Raw genomic sequence first — 6,000 nt, 5'->3', positions numbered from 1 at the left:
CATATTGATTTTTAAAGCAAACCTTTAAAAAGATACATCTGGAAGTATTATGACAAATAACAAACTACAAAAAAAATTGCAGCAAGTATGACATATGACTTCATATAAATAGTCTGGTTTCATTAATATGTAAAGAGCTCTTATAATTCAATAAGAAAGAAAATTAACCACCCAGTAGAAAAATGAATAAAGATCATGAGCAGGCTTCTTTACAGGATATACATATCACAGGATATGTCTTATCAGTATTTTATGTTCAACTTTATTAAAAGCAAGTAAGTGCAAATAAAAATAAAGCATTTTTACCTCTCAGTGGACAAAAATCAAAGTTTTATAATACAGGATATTGGTAAAAATACGTAGAAACTTTCTTGAAATGTTCCTTGAAATATTAAGGGTGCAGTCTCTTCAGAGGGCAATATCAGTACTCAAGACCTGTAATGAAACAGTAGTAGAAATTTATTTTATATTGAGCTTGCGTTCAGGGATATATACAAGGATATATATTAGAACATTTGAAATAACAAAAGAATAGACATATATTAATATTCCTCAATTAGAAATAAGTGGACAAATGTTATGGACTGAATATTTGTGTCCTCCCAAATTCATATGCTGAAATCTTAACCTCCCATGTGATGGCATTAAAAGATCGGGTCCTATTAAGGAGGTATTTGGTCGTGAAAGTGAAACTTGATAAATGGTATCAATGCCTTTATAAGAATAAACATGGGAGGATTTGCTTCCTCTCCCTCTCTTTCTGCCATGTAAGGATACAAGGAAGAGATAGCCCTCTGTAAACCAGAAGGAGTGCCTTCATCGGGAAACTAACTATGCTGGCATCACAATGTAAAACTTTCCAGCTTCTAGAACTAAGTGAGAAATAAATGTTGTTTCAGCCACCATGTCTATGGCAATTTGTTATAACAGCTGGAACTGACTAAGAAAGGTATCTAAAAAATACAATGGTGGAATACTATACAGCTACTACAAAGACGGAGATAGATCTGTATGTACTGATATGGAAATTTTTTAACTAAGTTTTTAACTAAGAAAAGCAATTCAAGAAGGATGCTCCCATTTGTGAAAAAATGGGGACTATAAAAATAGATATAGACAAAAATAGAGATACAGGTATATACCACATTCATATGTACTTTTGTATATCCAGAATATGCTGAGAAGGCACACAGAATCTAAGTTACCTTTTTGGAAAGGGTCAGGGTGAGAGGGAGACTCCTTTCTATTGTATATCCTTTTATAGTTACAATTTGTAATCCTTTCTAAAAGGTATTAAGAGGCTTTTGCCATGGAGGATATTTATGCTAAGTTTGTGTCTCAGAAAATCAGCAAAACCCACTGGCGACCAGTACCTTCGTGGGGGGGGGGGGTGCTGTAAAAGGCAGTAAGATAATAACAAAAATAGTCAGCTTCTATGTAACATTTATTCATCACCACTAATAGGAACCATTTATCTCTGTATCTCCTTTATGTGTAACTCCCCATTCATCCCTGATTAGTAGCATATATCCTGTATAGTTATTATATGTTGGGGTTTGCTTCCCCCAGTTGCCTGTGACCTCTAAGGATAAATTGGTGGTGTTTCATGGAATGGGATGGGGTGCTAATCTGACTTCCAGCTCTAGCACTCACGTATCATGGTTTCTGTTTTACAGATGAGGAACCTAGAGTTCACAGAGAGGACAAAGGAATTTTTGTCTAAGGTCACATAGCCAGTTAGCAGTTGAATCATGGTGAGAATAATAAGGCTTCTTTCTCCAGTCCTATTTCTACTTTGAGAATGATGGAGGGATAGCCAAGGTTTTAGAAGAAACATTGACCTGATATGCCACTTGGTACAAGAATGGAGATTCAGATGTTCTTTCTTAAAGAGTAGTCATCTCATAACCCTTCCTCGTTCCAAGGACAGACTTCCACAGATCAATGGTTGGAATAGTGGTATTTCCTTTATTTGACCTCCAGAGATGCAAAATAGGGCTACGAAGTTCTTGCGTTTTGGGGCAAGGCTGTATGTTTGGCAGAAGTGCTGAGAGTCCAACATGAAAGAATGAATCTAGCTTCTACAACTTCCTTGCTGTGACTGCAGACGTGTCTCTTAACATTCCTGAATGTAAGATTCCTCCAATATAAAACAGGGGTAGCACCAGTGTACAGGGTTTTCATGAGACTGATAAAGTCATGCAAGCGACTTGCAAACTATGAAGCACTATAAAAAGTGAATTTAGGTCTCCTAGCCACATGCCCAGGTGGACAGCATCTGGAGGGGAGAGATGCTGGCTGATGAACTTCAGGAGTCTCGAAGTTCCCAGGGTTGGCTGCCCAGGACTTCCTGGAGAGGTAGGCTGGAGAGGACCGAGTCTGGAGCCCTATATCTCCCAGGTGTCTGGGCACCTGAGACCAGACATGAAAATAAGTTAGCTCTGAACTTGAACGAGACTTTCAGGGTGGGGGCAATGAAGGCAGGCATACTGGAGAAGCAAGTGGAGCACCTGCACGTGCCCTGGAGAGCACAGTCTCCTGTGACCTCCTCACCTCGTCTACTAAAATTAATTAATTAATTAATTAATTAATTAAAAAATTTTAAAAGCCCCCCCAAAAAACAAAACAAAAAACCACCAAAACTTTAAGTGAATTTATTTTTTATTATTTATTTATTTATTTATTTATTTATTTATTTTACTTTAAGTGAATTTAAAGAATTATTTCACAGATGATAAAGCATATCTACTTATATTCTTCAACTGTTAATACTGCAAGCCTTTAGAGATCATCTGTGGCCACCCCAGGGTCAAATCTGGCTTGCACTATGTCTTTTAAAATTTTGAAGGAGTTGTCAGCATTTAAAATTCAAAGCACAGATTTTTTTTAAAGTCTAGAAGATCTGGCAACGTTCGATGCACATTCTAGTGCAGTGACAATGGACTAAAAGCAGGTAGTAGCACCTCTTTCAAATGGACATATACCCTCTACTTGGCCACAGTCCCCACTTTTCCCTTTTTTGTCTTATGTTTCACCCATTTCTGTCCCTGTCAGTAGGCCTTTTGAGTTGCAATCCTGGAGCTAGTTTAACAACCATATTTGGCAGAAGAAATAATTTCAGTTCAAGATAGTAGAGTATCTTGACCACCCTCGCACAAGAACTCAAACCCACCAATTTCTGCTTCAGAGTCCCTTAGTCTGCAATTTATGTATGCTTCACACACTGCAGCAACTGTGGAGCTCTGTGCCCATAATCAAGCCTATTTATTTTCTGCAAAACAAGAGAGAAGAGGCTCACTTTGCTCCATAGCTGATTAGGGCTTCCCCTTACTGAGAAAAAAAAAATAGCTAGGTTTCAAAAGAAAATCCTCAAATGAAAGCCAGCCTAGATTTCCCTCTTTAGCTCAGCTACTTTTGCCCTCCACCATTTTCATTATGCAGTTTCTCTGCTGTAGTTTCTATTTCTGCATGCTCACGGGCCCAATCAGTTTATCAGGAGCTTAACTTCAGTAGGGTGGTAGTATCACATGGCAATAAATCCTGTAGGAGCCCTCCTGCTGTCAATAGAAACTTGGTTACAGTTCTTGGAGTGCCTGGATGGCACAGTCAGTTAAGTGTGACTTAGGCTCAGGGCATGATCTCAGGGTCCTGAGATCAAGCCCCAAGTTGGGCTGCCCAGTGAGTGGGGAGTGTGCTTGTCTCTCTCCCTCTGCCCCCTCCCACCCTACCACTTTTGTTCTCTCTCTCTCTCTCAAATAAATAAAAATCTTAAAAAAAAAAAAATCTGCCTAAGGCTCTAAGGAACCTTCTAGAAGATGCCCCTGGAATCCTCTATCCCAAAGGAACCAACAAACCTGTGTGTGTATGTGTGATTTATGAGTAAATATATTAGAATTACACAATAAGTAGCAAATTGGATTAAAAATGGTCCCCACATTCCTCTGCCTAAAGAGGAATATAGAAATATATTTATAACTAAATATAATGTTAAGAGGTAACTGGGTTGACACAGTCAACATTAAAAATGGAACTTGGTGATTTATGGATGCATTCATTCATTCATTCACTCAACAAGTATTTATTGGGAACCTATTATATTCCTGAATTTGCTAAGACTCCAAAAAAGTAATAATAATAAACCCAATTCCTGGCCCCAACAATCACTCAATTCTTCCATTAACTACCTACAGAACTAAACAACTTGACCTAACCTCTCTTCCCATGCCAATTTCTTCACCTTTACAGCACTCTGTTCTGTGGATTTTGTTAGCCTCCATGAGTTTTGTGTAGGTGAAAGTCTTAAACCATGTCTTGAACAGCAGAGATTTCATCAACATTGGTCCAAGCTGAGCCCATCACTTCCTAGATACCTAGAAGGATCTAACTTCCTCAGGTACACAGCTAGTTGTTGGCTGAGCCAGTTCCCAGCATTACCACTATTTCCACCGTTACCTAGAGCCCAGCAGATCTTCTGGGCCCGTTGGTCATACCAGGACACCTTCTTTGGTTTTGGCCCATTTTATAGTCCTCCTTCTGCTACCTCTGAGTTCTTCATTTGTAGAATAGAGGTTCAGGTTATGCCTACAAAATTTATGCTTTCTTTGGATTTAAAGATTGTGTCTGCACTCATGAGGGCCCATAATTGCCTGATGTCAGAGGCTTCCCTTCACTTCAGGCACTCTGATTGGAATTTGGGGTATTAATTAAATATCATAAAAATAACTTGAGCTTACACAGCTTCTTTCCTTCATGCTTTAGAAAAAGGAGTTCTATATTCAATACCTATGAATTCATGGTCTCTGTGAACATGGATAAGAAAAAGTTACATCTTGGGGTCCCTGGGTGGCTCAGCAGTTTAGCGCCGCCTTCGGCCTGGGGTGTGATCCTGGAATCCCGGGATCAAGTCCCACATCAGGCTTCCTGCATGGAGCCTGCTTCTCCCTCTGCCTATGTCTCTGCCTCTCTATGTGTCTCTCATGAATAAACAAATAAAATCTTTTAAAAAAGAAAAGAAAGAAAAAGTTACATCTTAATTTCCATCCGTCTTGAACTAAAATTTAACATTACCTTTAAATATAAATCCATAGTAGTCTTAGAATTTTGTCACAATTAAAATCACAGATGTCTTCATATCACATAACAGTTGTTACAGGTTTCCTGAAATATCATATGAGCTCACCACTACTTCAAAAGTAAGGTAGTTATTTGGGTCCACTTTTAGATATTTTTATTTAGTATGTTCATAAAGAAATACATAAATTACCATAGCACAAATTTGTGGGTTTTTAAAAATATTTTGATAACTTTAATATAAATGTTTTCCTATCTTACTCTATATGTTTTACTTCATACATTTAAGAATATTAATCTGAGAGTCTGTCGTCTTCTCCAGATCACCAAACAGGTCCACTGCCACAAAAATTTAAAGAGTTCTTGCTTTTGGAGCAGAGGTTCTTAATCAGGGGTAGTTTGCCCCTGTCCCCTGGGGATATTTGACAATGTCCAGAAATAGTTGCTACTGGCATCTAGTGGGTAGAAGACAGGGATACTGCTAAACATTCTACAGTACACAGGATAGCACCCCCACACAAAGAATTATGGCCAAATGTCAGCCATGCTGAGTTTGAGAAACCCTATTTCAGAGCAATATTCAACAAAAGGCTAAAAAATTGCTAGTCCTTCTGTTCCCACCTAATTTCTATTTATGTTCACCCTTTTAACCTTCCTGCCCTCCCTCTGAGTTATCACAAAGATGAAGTAGGTTTTGTTTTTGCTTTTGCTTTTGTTTTAATTCTTGCATCCATCCTGGATTTAAGTATTACAAGTCTCCCTAGATCTGTGAGCCAGAAGCTCTGGGCAAGGGAGTATTATGAGTGTTGACAAACTTACTGGATCTTCTTCTTAGACGTGCAAGTGAGGAGCCAATATCCGTAGGCAAAAGCAAGATGGTCCATATGCCCTCTGTCTAGCTCCCCTGCTCTTACATGGACTGTATGATTA

General features: G+C 38.5%; 1 long non-coding RNA gene across 2 annotated transcripts in view; it reads right to left on the bottom strand.

The window, feature by feature from the left end:
- Nucleotides 1-298: 298 nt before the first annotated feature.
- Nucleotides 299-6,000, bottom strand: part of LOC140594553 (uncharacterized) — a 101,679-nt gene continuing 95,977 nt past the window's right edge. For both annotated transcript variants that reach the window (XR_011995455.1, XR_011995454.1), the window contains exon 3: nucleotides 299-435. This is a non-coding gene — a long non-coding RNA (uncharacterized lncRNA). The remainder of the gene's footprint in view (nucleotides 436-6,000) is intronic.

Source organism: Vulpes vulpes, chromosome 12 (assembly GCF_048418805.1).
Source record: "Vulpes vulpes isolate BD-2025 chromosome 12, VulVul3, whole genome shotgun sequence".
Classification (NCBI taxonomy): Eukaryota; Metazoa; Chordata; class Mammalia; order Carnivora; family Canidae; genus Vulpes; species Vulpes vulpes.
This window is presented reverse-complemented; position numbering and strand designations above follow the sequence as displayed.